This window comes from Hesperophylax consimilis, chromosome 22, assembly GCF_061612785.1.
Source record: "Hesperophylax consimilis isolate HC1 chromosome 22, BYU_Hcon_1.0, whole genome shotgun sequence".
NCBI classification, from domain to species: Eukaryota; Metazoa; Arthropoda; class Insecta; order Trichoptera; family Limnephilidae; genus Hesperophylax; species Hesperophylax consimilis.
This window is the reverse complement of record NC_142857.1, coordinates 16,645,097-16,667,612: the sequence shown is the minus strand read 5'-3', so window position 1 is coordinate 16,667,612 and position 22,516 is coordinate 16,645,097. Positions and strand designations below refer to the sequence as shown.

At 33.5% G+C, this 22,516-nt stretch overlaps 1 protein-coding gene across 2 annotated transcripts in view; it reads left to right on the top strand.

Annotated features, from left to right (window-relative positions):
* Positions 1-22,516, top strand: part of LOC149413143 (uncharacterized) — a 98,185-nt gene that overhangs the window by 50,231 nt on the left and 25,438 nt on the right. The gene's annotated exons all lie outside the window — the stretch shown is intronic.

Here is a 22,516-nt window from a genome sequence, read left to right as displayed (position 1 = left end):
GTAATACCTATGCCTTTTCTACTGAAATAACTTAATTTTGGTCAATCTGTTGTTGCCTACTAAATATCTGTGTAATCCGTAACTAAAAATTATTGTTAATGTCGTATAAGCATTGCACTAGCTCTGGGACATGTGAAGAAAGTGGAGAATCACCTATTTTCTATGTTGCTAATCTCTCATTGATGGGAAGAATGCTTAAATACTTAGAGAGTTGAATATCATGTTTAAAGATAAGGGGTAATGACCAAACACATAAACAACCCTGGTAAACGTAATTCAAGAGACTGGGCTACTATCAAAGTAATAAGGTGAAACATGGTAGATAATGGAACTTTGGCCTGAATGCTTCTGAAGTCGTATAAGCATTAAGCACTAACTCTGGAAGATGTGAAGAGAATGAAGAATCACCTATTCATCTATGTTGCTAATCTCTCATTGATGGGAAGAATGCTTAGATACTTAGAGACTTGAATATCATGTTTAAGGACTAGAGGACATGACCAAACACATAAACAACCCTGGTAAACTTAATTCAAGAGACTGGGCTACCAAAGTAATAAGGTGAAACATGGTAGATAATGAAACTTTGGCCTGAATGCTTACGAGAGACAGACTACATAATAACTACATAACTCTTACACAGACCTTCTTCAAAACAAAAAGAAGATGGGAACGCCTTTGCCTTTTAATGTTTTTATCAAGATCCGTAAAGAATACTTTTATAACATAATAATTTTTGAAGTAGTCTTTTACTCTGTCTGACCTCTGTTAGTAGAATTTAAAAATAATATGGTTGCATTCCGAAGCAATTTATATCCTTGACATTTAGATTATTGTTACTGATATAAAAAAAAATCTCCTCGAACCCATCTCGCGTAAAGGTCACCTGAATCTCTGCACGGTGATGATATCACGAAATTACTTTTACTTGGAGCATTGACGTATCACGGATTTTCATTCTCCACCACTTTTGATTACATCAACGGCAATCAACATCAATTAAATGCCGAGATTAATTGACAGTAATAATTATTGGCGTAAACGACCTTCGGAATGCTGATGTAAATTCTTGGGAATTATTATGTTGCCAATGTATACAAACTATAATTTATTAGTGGCAGTAAAATATGTCTTCGATTGTTGAAATTTGTAATTTGATTGAATGAGTTCTGAGAATTTCTTGAATTGTTTAGCAAATAGACAATTTCTTTTTACTAGCTGTACATACATAAATAGAATATATTTCGCTGCAAATTTATATGCATTTTGTTTGGTTGAACGATCTCATTTAGATTTCACTGTCGATTTCTGATTCGACCGCATTTCTGGAACAGTTGTCTCCAAAACCAAAAAAATACAAAAACTAAATCATACCATATAACGACCAACAAATTACATATTTATGTAAACACTTATTTCTGCAATCGGCGCATCTCTAAAGTACCTACATATTTTTTAAAGTTACTACCTGTTAACCCTTCAAGCCTCGGAAGGACATTACTAGCCACAAACATAAAATTCCATTAAAGATTTTGAAGAACAGATCTGGCCGCGGCGCGCCGTACATTATGGACGCCGCGGCGTCCATACATTATAAAAGTATTTTTAAATTTTTTTCTATAATGTGTAGATATGTGATTTGTTTGACGTTGGAAAGGTAAATAATTATTCTTCTCAGTTTGTCTCAAATATTCATACATAATTGCATGGATAAAATCAAAAAAAAAGTGTGATTAAAATTTGCGGAATTTTTTCATTGACAGTCGAAAGTTAAAAAAATTATTTATACATTTTTATTGTATTGCAAAAAAGTGAAGTACTTAACAGTTTTCTTACTAATTCCTTACAAAAATGGGATATGTTTTCTACACATCGAATGCTTTAAAAATTTGGTCGTTTCGGGTCAAAATGTCCCGGTAAGTTTTCCCGGTAAATAAGAGATATGTAGCACATTTTAGATACCTCGGGAGCATTCCGAAATTCAATGAAATTTCACCGTGTCGTTGGGACTTGTAGGTAAAAATATTTTAAAACTTGAAGGGTTAAACAAGGCGACGATGTCTTTTATAGAATTTGTCAACGTGTTTGATTGAATTTGTAATTTTAAATCTTTTTACAAGATCGTGGAATTTTTGTTAGATTAATAAAAAAAGTGTCAAGTATTGAAAAAACACCTCTCTGCTGTTGAAAAAACCTCATTTGAATTCACATAAGTTTTCATCAATAATTAACACGTTAGTCTTGGCTTATAAGTGGTCAAGGCGCATGAGATCGTCATCCATCATAACGAGCTATGCGTCTTTAATTTTGCTGCACTTAAACCTATTGCAGTTTTCTATTTAAAAGTTAGGACACAAGCTGCATCCTGTCTGGGTCATAAATTCTACATAACTAGCTGACGTGTACCCGGCTTGACTCGGGATGGTAAATGATTTGGAGAAAAGTTTTAATTCTAGGATAAACATCGACTTTTCTCTACTTTCTATAAATATAATATGGATGTATTTTATATAAACCTTCCGGAAGAAATTCTCTAAACGATAGGGAAAACCATATCAAATCCGTTGCGTAGTTTAGAAGAACTAAGTGCACAAACAGACAGACGCGGATAGCGGCTTTATTTTATGTACTATATAGAGGTTATACTGCTGTGAATCTTATTTGAACTTTCTAGTTACCTAGAAGAGAAAATTTTATCAACTTATTCTTACTTTATAATGTGTTTAAAAGAAATAAAAATTAACAATAATATTTATATCTCCATTTCAACTTTCCCTCCGTTTGTAAAAGGAATTAAATGTATTAACCTATTCTATTAAATTATTTTGTTTTAGCAATCGGCTTTTTTATTCTATTTTATTGTTTTGTCAAGCAATCGGTTATTTTTATTCTGTTTTATTGTTTTGATAAGCAATCGGTTATTTTATATTCTATTTTATTGTTTCGTTAAGCAATCGACTATTTTTATTCTATTTTATTGTTTTGCTAAGCAATCGGTCACTTTTATTCTATTTTATTGTTTTGTTAAGCGATCGGTTAGTTTAATCTGATAGTATTAATACGCTAGCGTCTGGACGGTCTGGTTCTATTTTATTGTTTTGTTAAGCAATCAATTATTTTCATTCTATTTTATTGTTTAGTTAATCAATCGGTTATTTCTTTAAATAGGTATTTCATGTAAATAAGTACGTACCTTTAAAACAAATAATATGCCGTCTAGTCTTATTTTTGGTAATTTATATTGTAAAACTCCATATCCCAAGGCGTAAATGATGTTGCCAGCTGAAAAAATTACCTATAACGTAAAAATTCCAGACAGAAGAAGCTGTGGAAATTTCATGAGACCAGAGAATAGTAAGATACAGAAAAATACTTTCTGCTTCAAAGTTAAGAAAATCCCTCTTGAAGTCTGCACAATCAGCAAACTCATCGCACGCTTCTCAATTCAATTTCCGTCTGTCGTGTGGCTGTGTGTTAAGATCTGTGTGGTTGTGTGTCGTGTGGACTGGTGTTGTGTTCGCATCTCACATGTGATTATTCGCCGTATTGTTGCCGCCGGTTGTTATGAGAAGTGTGTCAGGCCCCGTTACAGCGTACGGGTAAGTCAGACGACAGGTTGCCGAGAAAGCCGGTTGCTCGGAGACCGATGCTCGCTCTTTCGCCTCTCAGGTGTTCTGCGTTCTGTTTCTGCTTCTGCCATACAGAATACATGGTGGAAGATCTACCTTCTGACGGGACGGCTATAGACAGGGGCGGAATGTTGAGCAGTTCCGGTGGGCCGACTAACAATGGGGCCGGAATAGGCAATAAAATTGTTACATAGGTACAGAAGGTCCGCAATGCAGTGTATTTTAAGGGTTTAAACTTTAAACTCAACCGTATAGAATTTACTTTATCTGACGATGGTAAATTACTCGTAGTGATAAGACAAACAGATCGTACATTACGTACTACGAATCGCATCATAATCATCTGAATTCTGGTAATGGCTGCCGCACGCTCCATGAACTGAGCACTTCTACTATCGGCGATAGAAAATTTTTTGCGCATTACAATGAGCACGATATTACGACTGATTATGTGTCCATGTGGCTTTAGGTGGTCGATTTCACGAACAAAAAGACTTGTTCAAAAATGCCTTATCTATCACAGTAAAAATTTCCTGGACCTAGTTTATATTCCAATCTGTCCCAGTTAAAATGTCCCGGACCTATTTTATATTCCAAATTATCCCAGTTAAAAAGACCTGGACCTATTTTATATTCCAATCTATCCCAGTTAAAATGTCTTAGACCTATTTTATATTCCAGTCAAAATGTCCTGGACCTATTTTATATTCCAATCTACCCCAGTTAATATGTCCTTGACCTATTTCATATTCCAATCTATCCCAGTCAAAATCGACTATCAGTTATTTTTCATTTCATTGTACAAAGAATTAAAACAATTTCCAACATTTTGTAGGACGAGGTCACATTTGGGTTAATACATGTTAAATTAGGGTTGATATTTTTGTTTTATGTACTATTTCGTTTTGCAAATCTATGTCAACTCTATCTTTTTTAAATAGTATCTATAATAAACCTTCTCAGGAATTCTGAGACCTTCTTGAGGTTAGTATAAAAGAATTCACCTGCAACCACTGCCCTCAGGTGGAATCTGTTACCAGTTGGGTAGCTGTTACCAGTTATTGTTGTCCGTTGCTTTCGCGTGTCGTGTCGGATGGAATGCCGAGAAAGTGGGGTTAATCGTTGCAAGGGAAAGGACGACCCCGATTGCAAATTTGATTGAGTGCTTTTAACAGCATTCCTTTGGGAAATTTGTACCTTCAAAAGCTTTGTGTCTGGTTGGTATGAAGCAAGATATAATTATTAATTTGGGGTAATATTTCCCATGGAATCCGAATATATTTTATTGGCAAGGAAGGAATTAATAACTTTTTAACATTTTCATTTTAATTTTTCTAGAAAACCTTTGCTTCGCATTGAACTTAGACATAATATTACACTTTTGTGTATTATTATTTTTACACGTTGGTGTAATGGTTATCCAGCTATTCTCAATATCACCCTGGTGAAAGATCGCCATTAAGAGTAGAAACGTTGCTTGTAATGGCTTTAGACATACTTAGTAGTCCGAGTGGCTACGAACATTCGAGACTCTTGTACGGTATCTTGACAGCATCCGTGGTCCAGGGTTAATGCTCTCGATTATCAATTCAAAGATCGCGGGAATTTGATATAATATTTTTGTGTTATTTCACTATTTATCAATTAAAAATAATATGTAGTATATTTGAGGCATGTTCCAAATAGAATATTCTCTCAGTATCTCCTTGGTGTAATACCACCATTAAAACTGAAACGTTGCTTGAAACGGCTTTAGCCGTGTTTGGTGATCAAATCAGAATAGCCAGGAACCCCCCCACCTTCCTCTTTACTATCTCCTTCCCCTCCCTACTGCCTTCAGCCCGACAACTTACCCAATTGGGGATGCTGTAGTCTTAATGGCTCTGGACGGATGGCAGCAGTTGGGACTCGTATGCGTTATTCACATTTTAAAAAAATCACTTAATAATGGTTAGAAAGTCATATGTATCAGAAAAACAAACATAAAACAAATTATTGGTGCTGCGACCAGGAGTACATCAAATATATAAACCAACCCCGGAAAGACAATAGGGCGTAAGCGACAATTTAATAAAAATTAATTAAATATACCTAATTTTTGATCTGAAGAAAATTCTAATGAAAAATATATGATAGCTCATTTTTTACTATATTGTCTCGTACGCCCTTTTGCCTTTGCGGCGTCTAATATTTATAATTTGTTATGTTTCATATGGTTTAGTAAATTTACACTTGACACCAAATCAATGACCCATTAGTTTTCCAATTACAAATAAAATATAAAATAGGCCTTTGGACTACGACGACGTCATGAGAACACTAGGTACCAGGTACCAGGCAGTAGGTTGTATTGTATATAGTAGATACCTAGGAAGCATTAAACTTACAACTTTATTCCCGAGCTGAGATAATCGCAGCAGCCATCGTGCGAACTAAAACGCTGTTTTCATTCTGTATTAATGAACTCCGGCCTTGGATTGTGAAACTGTTGAAGTTGCAGCAGAACGATAAAAAACACATATTTTAATGTAATAAAAAATATTTAGCAATAATTTAACCCTTCTCCAAAAAAATATGTTGCGAAATATCCAACATTGATCAGGTAGTGGTGTACGAATTTGCCTTTGTACTGGTAGGATGCGATGTAGGTTGTTTGGTAAATTATTCCCCAATTGCCAGTAGGTATATATATGTATATACGTAGTAAGCGTTCAAATATAGTTTGAAAGGGAGATATGTAAATACGAATGTTAGAGGGAGCGCGCTATTATTAAAAAACGATAATAATTAAGCGAAAATGGTGAAAATATTTACTAAAACACGACTCGTTTGAAATAGAGCAAAAATCTTTCGACTCAGGCTTTAGTTGTATTTAAAGATCCACTGTGATTTTTTTCATGTCTATAACATATAAAATAACAGAACAAAACGTGGTTTTAATAATTTTCGAAGCTTTGCGATTTTTTTCTATCGAGGGAATGTCATATACTTAACGTTTCTGCATAACAAATGTACAGATATTATCTTCAAAAAAACATACATTTGTTTTGGAACTTAAAAACTTAAAGAGTTAACGAGAAACTTGTTATAAATCGGTAGAAATTGGGTAGGCGGGGGCTTAATGCGTGAGTGCAGAATGTATCGAGATCCTATATCCTATATTATCCTATCCTTATCCTATCTTCCTCTTCCTCTTCCTTTTACTTCCTTATTTCTTTTAAAGCCAAATAAAATTCAACTATCTTTATTTGGTAGAACAGATATGAATGTGTCACACGAAATATAGTTTTAACAAAAAATTACTGAAATGCTTTTTTGTAGTGGAGAGATCATGTTACGATTTTTATCTTCTGGTACAGTATTTTTGTGTGCGCTACAGGCTAAAATTCAATTGTAATTAATTTAAGCATTTCTTATTGGTTTATATATCCTCTCTGTATATGATCTGTCTATTGTAGATATATGATTAACGACTTTCTATGTCTACCTCGAATACAAAATAATTTATCTCGCCTCCAAAGTAACATTTCCTCAATAGTATATTGATGATGAACCGAGGCACGTCTAAACTCTAATTCCCTGAGAAAAAGCGCCACTCATCATCCAGTATATCTATTAGGTGAATTCCGTAGCCGGTGACCGGAACTATCGAAATTATAACTACAACTAAGCTCAGGCAATAAGAGAACAGTTAACATCGCTACGACACTACTAACTGTGCTGTGGGTTTTGAGATAATCGCTTAAAATACAACACGCTTATTTAGGTTCACAACACAATTATTAGGCAAGTGTACCCAAACGTTATAAATAAGACAATTTCATGCTATTTGATTGAAGTTGTCCCAGTTGTCGTTGAGATTGTTCCAAGAAAAGAATTATGTTTGAATTTTGGAGTAGATTATTCTGGCAAGTTGATGATTGAAGATTAGGTACTATCATTTTGTCCTAGTGAGAGAACCATTCAGATTAGAAGAAAGGTTACTTGAAATAATTGAATTTTGCCTTGCAAGCCTGGAAAATGGATCTTTCCGCAGGGTATATTTTAATAAATACTGATAAACACGTTACAAAAAGCTCAAATGTATCTGAATATGAAAATTTAATACTTTGGATACACCAAACATCGTTATGATTAAGATTCCTGACGAAGAATATATTGGTTTTCAAACATTTTTAAATTTCCGACTTTATGTCCGGATTAAATCTTAAAATTAAACTAAACCCTTCCACACTTTTCCACAGATGATCATCTAGTCAATCCACATTATGCAAGTGCATTATATAAGCATAATAAAAACAAGATAATACAAGAACAACTCGTCAAATCACCAGAGATCAAATGGGAAAATAATTCACCGACTTCAGATATTTTCATATTAGAGGGTTCGGCTCGGTAGAACTTCTAATTGGACATATAAACCCTACTGATCCCTCAATATAAATATTTAAAAAATCTTTCGTAATCCTACATGTATTTAAATTGACAGATCTAATACGCCTACATTTTGGATGAGAGAGCTAGGTATAATGCCAGTAGATGAAATAACAAATGGTAATATTCTTATAGTCTGAGAATGCCAAATTCTTTTAATCTCATTTTCCAAATCTGTGTATTTTCTTATTTTTTCAGAAAAAAATTATTATTGATTCAAAGTGCTGCATTCAAAGTATTTAATTTTCATATAATAATTCATCGTCTGAAAATATTAAATCTGGTGCTTACCGCTAATTTAAAGTTAAAAACCATTTTACAAAATTTTCTAACCGTTTTACGTAAAATATTTTAATGATAAGGAACTGTTTTTAATAATCTCTAAATAGTATCAAATAAAATCGCTATCCGCGACTGTCTTTTTGTGCGCTTAGTTCTTCTAAACTACGCAACGGATTTTAATAGGATTTTCACTATTATTTAGAAAATTTCTTCCGGAAGGTTTATATACATAATACATGCATATTCTCTCTCTGGTTTCAATCCTGGGATTGGTTTGCAGCAATTTCATCTAATCTCCTCTTCCATTCTTCCCTGTCTTGTGCGGCTCTTTTGACTTCTGCATTGTGCATATGATGAGCAGCGCACGTCCACCAGCAGGTCCTCCAGGTACTCTCGGCGTGGGCGTCCCCTAGAGTTGGTCATGCATATTATACTTATAGAAAACAGAGAAGACTCGATGTTTTGTAATCAATTCGTAAAAAAAATATTTTTGGGCGCTTTCATTGCTAACACTAGCTAAACCTTATGAGGTACATCAAAATAATGTTCTACGGAATTGTATATCTTGAAAAGACCTACAGAAAAGTTCACGTAGGTATATGTATATCTGCTTAGGATAACCCCCAGTAACGCCGGGTACACGTCAGCTTCTCTTAAATATATATAACTTACATTCCGTGGTCATCCATCTGAAAAAGTTCGTAGGAATTAATTAAAATGTAAGCTTTTTTTTTTTTTTTTTTTTTTTATGTTTATATTTTATTTTTTTTAAATGTAAGCATTGAGCAAACCTTTTTTTAATAGCATTGTGGCTTAAGCCTTATCGGAAAAAGTGTTCATAAAAATGCTAACATTTTCGCATTTCGTCATTATATCATTCATCGAGGTTTATTATTATTTGTTAATTATTATGTACTTCAATTAATGTAACACCTTATAAACAATAATTGCTTCACTACCCAATTCAAACATGAGAAATAATTTCTCTATTGAGTTGTGCAGTTTCGTTAAAAAAACCCTTTTACGCAATTATCCTCGATCTATCTGTATTTATAAATCTATTGTTATATGTTTGTACATTTAATAAAAATAAAAAATAAATTTGAATTCAGAATATATGCAAAATTCTGAATGCATTTTAAATATACTGCATTACAATCACAGACTAAATAATACATCAATGATTACAATAGAAGACTTTCGATAATATTTACATACATAACCGTCAACACACTGAGACTTAATGCAAAGTAATTTAATAGAAAGTTAGTGAATGTTACTAAACAGTCTATTATTGCACAACTGAAATATCAGTCATTGGATTTCGAGTCCATTAATGTTACCTGTGACATTTTGCAAAACATGGCAGATAATATAAGCAATAATTACTCGCCTGAAATATCCATACGAATTGAAAATATCTCCCGAGTAAAAATAAATGCCGCCGACGGGAATTCAACTCGCCCCTTCTGGTTTCCGGTCAGGTGCTCTGAACCACTAAGCTACTTCGGCTTATTGGTGCTATGCATAAAAAACCTTGTCTTATAAACATTAGTTCATCATAAAAATAATGACAGATATTGATTATTTTCAAGGTATTCAGATTTCTACTAGGCAACCCTCTGCCACTAGCTTATTAAATTTTTTAGAAAGTATTTTTTTCTGGTTTTGAAAATCGTGCCACATTTTAAGATAAATTATAATTAACCATTTTTAATGCATCTGCATTTTATGGGTGCACACATTAACAAAATACATGTTTTTCACTCACAATTTTGTCGGAGCGCTGCATTAGCTGTGGAGCTCAAATAATATACGTTAAGAATAATTTAAAAATTCATAAAAATGGACTCGTTCAAGTTTGTTTGAATTTGTGATATCTACAAAATTTACCCAAATGGTAATGCAGGATAGGAAAAATGGAAACATGGTAAAGGAAGCAGCTACATTTAGAAGAAGAGACCAGTGCATCACAGATCTCTTCAATTATCCCATTATGGGCCAGTTTTTTCACAGAACTTGAACAATTCATCAAATCTAACAGTTAATATTCAATTTCTGTAAAAGTTCTTTTAAAGTTCTGTTATTATCCCATTATGGGCCAGTTATTTTACAGAACTTGAGCAATTCATCAAATCTAACAGTTAATATTCAAGTTCTGTGAAACGATTCGCCTTAAGGTTTCTAACGCGCGAACTAAAATTCATTTTGTAAACCACAAAGGTATTTTCCACGCTGCAAAATTTGTCAAGATTTGAATAATTTGGGTAGGTACTGCACAGCCCACGAATCAACTAATTTAAGTCAAAATAGTGTGCAACCATTACTGCATTATGCTAATTGACCAACAGATGGCGGTGGTGCTGCTTTATTATTCCGTCATTTTGAATTATCTTATGGCGGACGGAAAGAAAATGTAACCAATGTGAAATTCTTTGTTTGTTGCATTCGACAGTACCTTCTTAGTGTGCAAGATGAGATAATGTCTCATTGGATATTAATATTTTTGTTTATATTAGAGTATTTGATTTATTATTTACTTCAACGTATAAGCGACAAAGTCAGGAAGACTTTTTATTCAAATACATATTAGAAAAGACTGCAAAATTGATGCAACTTTTTTTTGTAGGTTGTGACGTGTGACAATACCTTTACAACCAAAAAAAATAACGTATATAACTGTAACACATGTAGAAAATAGCTAAACAACCCGGTTTCGCTACTAATATTAAAAATAAATTTCTTATTTTCAATGAGTACCTATTTCAAAGATTCAAATCTCATGATGAAAATAACATTGTGAGCTATAAAGAGTTGCGTCGTTGTCGAAATTCCTGGAAGAAAAAGCTGTGCCTATTTCATGACTCACACTTCAATGGTTTTTGCTTTCTTTTCTCCGTGCTTTTTGCTGTTTCAGACAAACAAAAATGTTTCTATTTTAACATGATTTAGAGTTTTCTAAAACTTATTACTGTAATTTCAGTAAACGCTACAATATTATCTTTGCAGCTGTTGTAAGGAGTATTGTAAAATAAATAAATGGACCTAAGAGGAAAATAATTCAAAACTACCGCAAGATTTCATTAATACTTCTTTCGCCATTGCATCACTTGTAGGTACAAATTGCGATTCAGAACTGTTAAGTTCTACGTCTCTAGCTGGATTTATAATCTCAGTTAATGGTTGCACTTTATTCATCATGCCGTATTGTTCTAAGATTGTATCAGACAGTTGGGATACGCTGAGATTGTATCTGAAGATGGAAGGTACTCTCTAGTACCGTTAGCACGCAAAAGGTTAACATCGGTAGGTACTCCAAAGAGTGGTATAAAGTTCACCCATTGAAAAGAATTGAATCATATGATTCAATTCATTTGATCCATGAATCGATCATCTAATTCAGTGGTGTAACGACCTTAAAAAACCGCGGGCAGGCGCAAGAAGGTCAGAATCTAAGAAAGCTCTTGAACAATAATACAGGGTTCTCCAATAAGAGGTGTTATTTGATATTCAATCGTAAAAGATCAATTGTTTCGTTGCTTGTGTGGCACGTAGCGCCGTCTTGTTGAAACTAAACGTTGTCCAAATCAATACCATCCAATTCCGGCCATAAAAAATCATTAATCATCTCTCAATAGCGCAATCCATTCGCCGTAACTGTTGCTCCAGACTCATTTTCAAAAAAGTAAGGTCAATGACTCCGCCGGACCATAAACCGCACCAAAAAGTCACACGTTGAGGATAGAGAGGCTTTTCAACAATAACTCTTGGGTTTCCGAGCCCCAGATGCGACAATTTTGCTTGTTGACGAAGCCACCGAGGTGGAAATGGGCCTCATCACTCAAGATAATTTGCATTTGACTCACTCAAGTGAATTTTAATAATTTCAATGCGTTGTTGGAGCATTTATCGTTCAATTTTTATTAATGGCGTAGTTTTTACTTGTCAAATGTCAAAAAATGACATCTTCAAAAGTTACATCTACCGAAATAGCGGGCTATTCAAAATAACACCTCTTATTGGAAAACCCTGTATAAATTTATTTTTGAAGCTTTTGCCTGCTTTTAGTTTATTTAAATTTTTGCTACATGGTTAGAGTGGTTGTAAGTACTTCATCGACCATCGTACTTAGTATGAACTAGAACTACGACGTCACTTACGTCCCATCTCTGGGACTAATATAATCATAATTTGTTTATGTAGTTTTGAAAAATGTCCCTGTTGGTATTTGTAGTGTAGATCGCTGTAGGTATATAGAAATAAACAATTCTGTTATATTGTGTTATATCTCTGCTTTACTATGCAGATTTCGGTGTTGGAAACTCTTTGTAAAAGTAAAAAGTTCTTTATTATAATTGTGTTTATTACGTTACAATAATAGGTCTGGATTTAGCTACACTGTTCATTACCCGAGGGTTGGTAATTCTCTGGTTCGAGAAGCTTGTTCCCTGCACAACCTCATCTCACAAGTAATTGTTTCACTCTAGCGACATATGACTCTGGAGTAAGCTTTATGACTAGCGCCATCTATCGCTTAAATACTCAACTTATTACCATACATCACATATTGTGACATAAGCTCAAAGAGAACTTTTACGCAGCATCCCCAAAGATGACGTGGGCCCTGAGGGAGATCATTTCCCTCGGGAATTTCTGTGTGGATTTTTTTTATTTGACACTGCACAAGAGCGCCCCTGTATGTCCTCTGGGCAGATGAGCTATATCGCCAACTGGTTGGGCAGCGTTGTGAAGTGGGTTGAGGTAGAGGCTCTAGGAAGGGATTTAATGCGGGTCTTGAAGAGGCCTGGATTACATGAAGGAGGAAAAACCTATGCCGGTAACTCGCTCCACATACGAGCTGTTGTCGAGACACGTGTCTTTAAAAATTCTAATATTATTGCATTTCGTCATTATATTTATCGGGAAAAGCGCAGCCGCATGAACACGTGTTCCGATATATTCAGAATTGACTAATATTTTACTAGGAAATGGCTAGCCATCACGTTTTTTGACATGATTTTAATAAATTAGCCATACTCATTTTTCTCTGTGTAGTTACTAACATTATTAATAAATTGTCAATTTACTTATAAACGCGATTAGAGGTCTCTAGAAATTATAAAAATTAAATGATCACGCGTAAGGATGAATGTACCCAGAGCTTCTATTATAATAGGTATATATTTTTTAATGCGATTACCGCACAATAGTCGGAACTGCTACCAACCGTTTGGAGCCAGTGAGACCATGTCACCTCCAATTGAGGTATGGTGTGTGGCTGGTGGTAGTAGGCAGTAAAAATGAGACGAGGAAAGTGGGAAGTACCTGGCTATTAAAATCTGGTAACCAAACACGGCTTAAGACATTTCAAGAAAATTGGTACTTAATCGACTTAATAAAACTAGTTTGCCTGGGGTAATTATAATTTTATGTCGCGCCACTGTCCGCAACGAAACAATATGGTTGCTTTCTTTAGGTTGACGTCTTAAATATCAGGATGTGACATTTTGCTTATATAGAGTAGTGATTTCTGATGATCAACGGTTTCGACATGAATGACAATAGGTTATTACAACATTTTCTGTCATCGACATTACATAAATAATACCTTTATGTAATAATACCATTAGAAAGTTCTAAATTTGATTTACTTAAGACGAAGCTACAAGCCAAACATGTGTATATTCTTGGTATACCTTATATTGTAGGTAATAGACATTAAAATCGCTTGACCCGTCATATCCCGGGACCGCATATGTGAGTGCGGCACATTATGTACGAATTTAAAAAAAAAAAAAATTATGTGCGATTTTGACCCTTATGTAAAAGGAATTTGTATGAACAACAAGGTCACAATCGCTTAGGCTATTCTCGTTCTTTACGCAGCAAATACCGGAATGACTTGTAGCTTTTCAGATTTTTTACAAAGAATTTTTCTGTGGAATTGTAGAATGCCAACGAAATATTTGCCGCGTTTTTAGTGTCAAAGCGTCTTCTTTCATTATTTTTTATATAAATTGATTGTGGAAATAATAAATTTGAGGTATCATCAGAAAGATAGTTTTATCTACATTATTTTGATGTAATTTTTATAATATTTCACCCAAGAAAAGTGATGAAAATTAACTTCGTAAGAAATGTCAAAATTTTTACGTCATAATGAATAATTATATTTTTAGCATTATTTATTTACAGGTTTCTTGTACAAAATAATATTATTAGTAACAACAGTTGTATAAACTACCGAAATCTGGAAGAATTGTTATCATATACTTATGTAATGCGACACAAAAAAAATTTAGTGGACACTTGACGTTTGATTTTGAAATTTGAGCCTTTGGAAATTGAGCTTGGAATTTCCTGGGACACCACAGGTTGACAAACGGAGTCTAGAAACGATCGATTTCAAGCACAAAACTGTTTTTTATTTTTTTAATTTTATAACAAAGAAAAAAGTTAATCAAGTGAAACTGTCACAGGTAATCATAGCTATAAGAATGTATTTTTTTAAAGTTGTTTCCTTTACGCGTTCATACATTTCTATTGAAAAATTTACATTTATATTTTTTATTGAGTAATTTATTATTTTATTTGTATTCTACTCGAGCGAAACGATAGGAAAACCTTCAATTTATCTAAAGCATATTTTTTGGTATTCATAATGTACACTAATTTGTTATAAAGATTAATCAAAATAGTGATTTTGAAGATGCATGAGTACCCACGAGTATGGGAAACAATACAAACTTGAGTTTGTGATCCACTGTACAGTGTAAAGACAGGGGAACTATATCGCCATCGGTTGGGCAGCTTTGTGAGGTAGATTAAGGCAGGGGCTGTAGGATTATTAATCCGGGTTTATTAATCCGGGTTTTGAGGAGGCCCGTATTATAAGGAGGAAAAACAGTTGGTGCATACGTACTAATACACATATAAATATGTCATTTCCAAACGTCGCGTCACTGAGAAACAGTCTTTTGTCAAACTTATGCGTACTTATTTGTGTTAGTGAGAAAGGTGCCTCAAGTTAATGTAAACTATAAACAATCATCGAATTTGTATATCTAAACATTTTACCGTTTGTTATTTAATTATTTTTAAATAAACTATTTTTTAATTGTATAGGAATTTTCTTATCTGATGTCAAAGTTTTGAAGAATGCTGAATGCAAGCAATGCGTCTGTGTGAGTACTTTGTTCGCTATATTTACACTTAACACTTTACATAGTTGTGTGAACCCCGTAATATTTTATCTTGTCATTAGCGCCATTTTGATTTTGTCGTCTGCCACTTCAAAGACGACCACTTTATCAGACGTTTTTCGTCCAGTCAGTTTTAATCTAGATAAAGTTTAAAAATATATTTTTCAGGGTAAGAGATACCAAGTCAAATATCTCGAACCTTTAAAATAATTAAATATTTTTATGGTGGAATAACTTATAGAGTAAAACATCAAATTATAATTCAAGCAATGCCCCGGCAAGGCAGAAGTCTTCTGTTGAATTCCCAGATACGACTAAATCCTCTGTATATTCTGTTACACATGTTTCGTTTGAGCGTGGTTAATATTGTCTAGATTTAAAATAATTGTGTCCACAAACACAGCAAGTTGTGTTGTTTTAGACACCAAATGATAATATTTATAGTTGTTAGTATTCTCTTGAAATAGCTTGAAGTTGTTTGTATTTGATTCTGCTTTAAGGGGTGCCTCAAAACAGGTTTGTCCTGTCTAAGCCCTTTCATAAAAACTGCTGAATGGAATTCCTATTACCAATAATACCTCGGTTCTCAAACTTCAGAGCAATAAATTGAAGTGATTATTAAGGTAGGTTAGGTAGGATTTTTATTAACTAGTAACACAATAAAATAACCAATTCCCAGTTTTGAATCAAAGTCCTACCGTAGAAGGTCCGTGTAAGTTTTATTTGATTAATTTGTGTTATTTCAAAATTTATTCATTTAAAATAATATATTATAATACATTTGCGGCACATACCAGAGTGATGGATACTTGTCCTTCCTTGCTTACTTACTTGACTTAAGGCCCCGTAGTAAGCGTTCAAAGATGATATGAAAGGGAGATATGTAAATACGCATGTTATAGGGAAATCGCTAATATTAAAATAATATTCGAAAATGTATAATAAAACATGACTCGTTTGAAATAGAGAAAAAATCTCTCGACTAATGCTTTATTTGCATTTAAAGATACACTGTGAAATTTTACATACTTATAACATGTCAAATAACAGAAAAAAATTGTTTTTAATAATTTTCGGATCATACTTTTTTCTATGTAGTAAATTGTATATAATTAACGTTTCGGCATAATTAATGTTCAGATATTATCATATAAAATAACTTTTTTTTTTAAGTTAAAAAGTTAACGAGAAATTTGTTATAAATGCGAGGGCTTAAACGCGCTTGTGAAAGATCATCATCCAGAAGCGAAACGTTTCTTGAAATGTTGCTTGTTTCTTGAAATTTCGTGTTTGGTGACTAGATCTGAATAGCCGGGTACTTCTCCACCTTCCTCTTCCCATCTCCTTCCCCTCTCCACTACGTCTGCCTCACAACATACCCCAATTGGGGATGCCAGTCTCACTGGTTGGGACTCTTGTGCGGTACTCATATAAAATAACGAGGGTTTCACCGCCAGAAGCCAGCGGGACTATAACACACTTGTTCGAACACGTGTTCCGACATCGTGATAATGTATTAGAAATTTACTAAAAGTTTATCAGAAAATCTGTTAATTTTTTTATTTTTTTTTTATTTATTTATTTATAATGTATTACAAAAAACATGGTAAGTAACACATTATTCCCAATGAGTTGAGATAAAACTCATTACGGGAAGTACAGACACATAAAATACATTTTACAAGGATATTACACTTTTAAAAAAATACAACATATTGAAAAGGAAAAGAAAAATAAATAAAAAAGGAAAAATACTTTGTTAAGAATAGAGATTTTAGAAATACTGAGAGACATCTATACACATGAAACATAGTAAACCAACATATGAAAGCGAGCGAAAATTCACTGGTTTAAAAACATTTTCAGGAAATAATCTTTAAGCGTTTTAACTAATATTTTTTTGTTAGTTACTGATTGCTTTATTTCATTAGGTAATGCATTGTATTGTCTATATGCAATATATTGTAATGAGTTAATACCAAATTTTGTTGTGTGGGTAGACGATGCTAGGTGTATTAGATTTTGGGACCGTGTTTTGTGCTGGTGTATGTCTGAATTAAATGCTGGTTTGATGTTAGTGTGTGAGGATCTATGTATGATTTGTAATATTGTACAAGTGATATTGTATTTAGGTAGAACCGTAAAAGGAAGTATGTTTGTCTTTAAATATATATCTTTGATATGTATATCCCACGGTAGACGGTAGATATTCCTTATTGCTCGATTTTGAATCACTTGTATTTCTGATATTTGTTTTTTAGTAATAGTGCCCCAGATACTAACTAAATAACTCAGATGGGAGTGAATCATCGCATAGTATGTGGCCCTTAGTAGAGATGTAGAGAGAAGACCTTGGAGTCGGTACAGTACGCCGGTTATTGGGGATATTTTAGATTTCACATGCTCAACATGGGAATTCCACGAAAGTTTAGAGTCTATTTAATAGCCCTAAATATTTCGTGACTTCTATATTTTGGAGCTTCTCAGTTCCAAGTGTGATATTCATTGGCACATAATCCTTATTACCGAAAGTTAGGTAGTGCGTTTTTTTTATATTGAGGCTCAATTTATTAATACGCAGCCAATTAGCTAGAATTGAGACATCTACATTCATTTGAGACTCCAGGTCACTCAGGCTTGTACTGTGATAATAGATTACAGTGTCATCCGCATAAAGTTGGAGGTTTCCAGAGATACCACATTTAGTTATGTCATTGACATATAGCAAGAAAAGCAGAGGCCCAAGAATTGATCCCTGTGGCACTCCACATGTGATTTTACCTAAGCCACTCGAGACACCTTTGACTTCAACAAGACAAAATCTATCATCTAAGTAGCTTCGGAGGAGATTTAGGGGCTTCCCAACAATTCCCAAATATTCCAATTTCTTTAAGAGTATTTCATGATCGACCGTATCAAAGGCTTTTTTGAGATCTATAAATATGGCTGCCACATATTCACCCTGGTCTATATACTGTTGAAGGTTGGAGATAAAATCAAAGGCGGCACATTGAGTACTAGAATTTTTCCGAAAGCCATATTGTTGTGGTGTAAGGATATTATTCGCAGATATGTATTTTAGGAGTCTATCTTTGATTATGGTCTCAAATACTTTTGAAAAAACCGATAGAAGTGATATAGGACGGTAGTTAGAGATACATGTTTTACAGTCTCCTTTGTGTATAGGTATTATCTTCGTTAACTTTAATTCATTTGGAAACTTTCCCGAGGACAGTGACCAATTAAAAAGTTCTGTAAGGTGACCCGCTAATTCTTCTTTACAAGTCTTAAGAACTGATGGTGTTACTCCATCGAGTCCCGGTGCTGCTTTCAGCTTAGTTTTAGAGATGATCCTCAGTACCTCATCTTTGTTTGTCCTAGCCATGTACAAGGATTGGCAAGCCTTCGGTTCCACTTTCATTCATTTGTTAAAGGCCTGCCATCCCGTTTTAAACCGGATTACCAATAAAATTTAATTTAATTTAAAAAAAAAATCAATTCTATAACCAGCATTTTATTCGAAAGCTATTATATTGAGTTATATTTGGAACGGAAGGTTGAGAATGTCTGTGCCGAGGCTTACAATACAAATAATAAACAATTTAAGAGCGAAGCTTACCCATGAAAAAAGGACATAGCAAACCTATTGCCGACAGTGGAACATGAACCGCCCCAACCCACATAATTTATCAAACTACTTTTCAAAAAACATAAAATTGTGAGGAAGACACCCAAGAAGTTAAACTCGTTCTTTCCTACATATATAAAGATTTTGTTAGCTCAATCCTCCACAACAACATTATTTCCGCTTATTATGATGGTAGTGACGGCCTCCGTGGTAGAGTGATAAAGTCCTCGACGACGAATCCGGTCGCCAAACCTGGTGAAAGAACACCATTCGGAAACGAAACGTTACTTAAAAGTCTTAAGAGGAAGCTACAAGCAAAAATGTGTATATTCTTGGTATACCTTATATTGTAGGTAACAGGCATTAAAATCGCTTGACAAACAGAGTCTCGAAACGTTCGATTTCAAGCACAAAACTGGTTTTTATTTATTTTGTAAATAATTTTATAAGAAAGCAAAAAATTTAATCAAGTGAGACTGTCACAGATAATCTTAGCTATAATACTGTATTTTTTTAAAGTTCTTTCCTTTACGCTTTCATACATTTCTATTGAAAAAAATTTTTTTTTAGCAGTTTACATTTATATTTTTTATTGAGTAATTTATGATTTTATTTGTATTCTACTCAAGCTAAACGATAGGAAAACCTTCAATTTATCCAAAACATATTTTTGGTATTCGTAAAGTACTATATTCATTATAAAAATTAATCAATTAATTAATGATTTAGCATTAAGCTTCGCCTTAAGCTGTGTTTGGTGGCCAGATCTGATTTGCCAGGTACTTCCCCACCTTCCACTTTCCATCTCTTTTCCCTCCCCATACCCTTCAGCCTCAAAACATACCCCCATTCGAGATGATGATGACAAAACATAGCCCAATCATCAAGTCAAACAAAAAATAGACCCGAATTTTTTTTTTTTTTTTTAAATATAATACATCAATTTTTATTAATGAATAACTAACGTGTACCCCGCGTTGCTAGATTTTTCTCTACTTTCGATAAATATAATATCCATGTATTATATATGTTACAGTCATAGTGATTGAATAGCTATTATACATAATGACTGGTCATGGGTAGACATTATAAATATAATATCCATGTATTATATATGTTACAGTCATAGTGATTGAATAGCTATTATACATAATGACTGGTCATGGGTAGACATTATAAATATAATATCCATGTATTATATATGTTACAGTCATAGTGATTGAATAGCTATTATACATAATGACTGGTCATGGGTAGACATTATAAATATAATATCCATGTATTATATATGTTACAGTCATAGTGATTGAATAGCTATTATACATAATGACTGGTCATGGGTAGACATTATAAATATAATATCCATGTATTATATATGTTACAGTCATAGTGATTGAATAGCTATTATACATAATGACTGGTCATGGGTAGACATTATAAATAATAGGTGGATAGTATATATAATATCAGGATTTATTACTTTGGCTGTAACATGTATAGGTATCAAACTCCGTTGCATAGTTTAGAAGAATTAAGCACACAAACAGACAGACGCGGATAGTGTCTGTACTATACTTAAATGTATCTCTTAATAGTATACAAAGTATATTTATTGGTTTTTTGTTTGTTTTGATTGAGGAATGGACCTTCCTCCCCAGGGACTGGAGTCAACAGCGCTAACAACTAAACCAAATTCCGATTGGATAGGACCGACATTTACTGCTGTAATGTCATCAAATTTCAGAGAAATGCTTATATGCCCGCGAGTGTATGATTGCCAATAAAAGTTGATAAAATACATATTCATCGACAACGAGTCAATCTGCCGAGTTTCAGCTTGATCGAATGTCGCGAATCGGGTTAGTTTCCACTACCAACTTTACATTTATTCCAAAAATTAATGTAAACTTTTTTAAATTAAAATAGATGCACTTAAAAAGTGCGAACTACTGTACTAAGCAAGAACGCATAAAATATTTGATTGACTGTATGATAAATTAGTTTCTTTATCGTTTTCCGTATTTAGAATTTGAGACAGAACCAAGGAGATCAATTTATATAATTATATGATCACCCATTATTGACATAATGGAATGCAGTTTTAGAAAGAAAAAACAGCCTTGAGACGAAGTTAGCAGCTTAATCCAGTTCTCTCAAACAGAACAGGAAGGTAGACCTGCAAGGACCTTGGTAGTTATGGACCATTGTTTAATAAGTTGATATCAAAGCTAAGCTGTTTATTCAGCATTCCTTTTTGGTTAGGTACTGATATAAACCTTGTCAACAATGCAATTTATTGGCAAAATATAAGTTATTTATACAGGGTTTTCCATTAAGAGTTGTTATTTTGAATAGCCCGCTATTTCGATAGATGTTACTTTTGAAGCTGTCATTTTTTGACATTTGACAAGTAGAAACTACGCCATTGATTAAAATGGAACGATACACGCTTCAACAAGGCATTGAAATTATTAAAATTCACTTGAGTGAATCAAATGCATATCATCTTGAGTGATGAGGCCCATTTCCACCTCGGTGGCTTCGTCAACAAGCAAATTGTCGCATCTGGGGCTCGGAAAACCCAAGATTTATTGTTGAAAAGCCTCTCTAGCGTCAGCGTGTGACTGTTTGGTGCGGTTTATAGTCCGGCGAAGTCATTGGACCTTAATTTTTCTAAAATGAGGCTGGAGCAACAGATTAATGATTTTTTATGGCCGGAATTGGATGGTATTGATCTGGACAACGTTTACTTTCAACAATACGGCGCTACGTGCCACACAAGCATTGAAATCATTGATATTTTACGATTGAATATCAAAATAACACCTCTCATTGGAAAACCCTGTACTTAAGATTAATGAAAAAACAGTACCTTACCATTATAATATTTTACGTAAAACGTTATGACAAATTTATAAAACGTTTTTCAACTATAAAATTAGGGGTAATCGCTAGGTTTTACTTTTCTAGACTATGAATTAGTAACTTTCCGAGGTATTTAGTAATACGTTTATCAGAATGAATTAAAATTAGACGACTAAATTTGGAATTAACTCCTTACATTGCACAGAAGCAATACAACGCATAACCTAGTAATCTAAAACTTCCGACAACGAACAAAAAAACATAGGCAAAAGATATTAAAAAACTATTTCCTCAGCAGTTTTATTAATGATTGACATATTCTTTCTTTGGAACTCCAAAATAACTTCAGCGTTTATTTATTTTAATGAATTTATGGTGTCTTGTCTTTAATCCAATGTTGTCTTTCCCTAAATGAGTTTTGTTAACTCACTGGGAATAATAATACATTATAAATTTGTTATCATTTTGTAATGTAT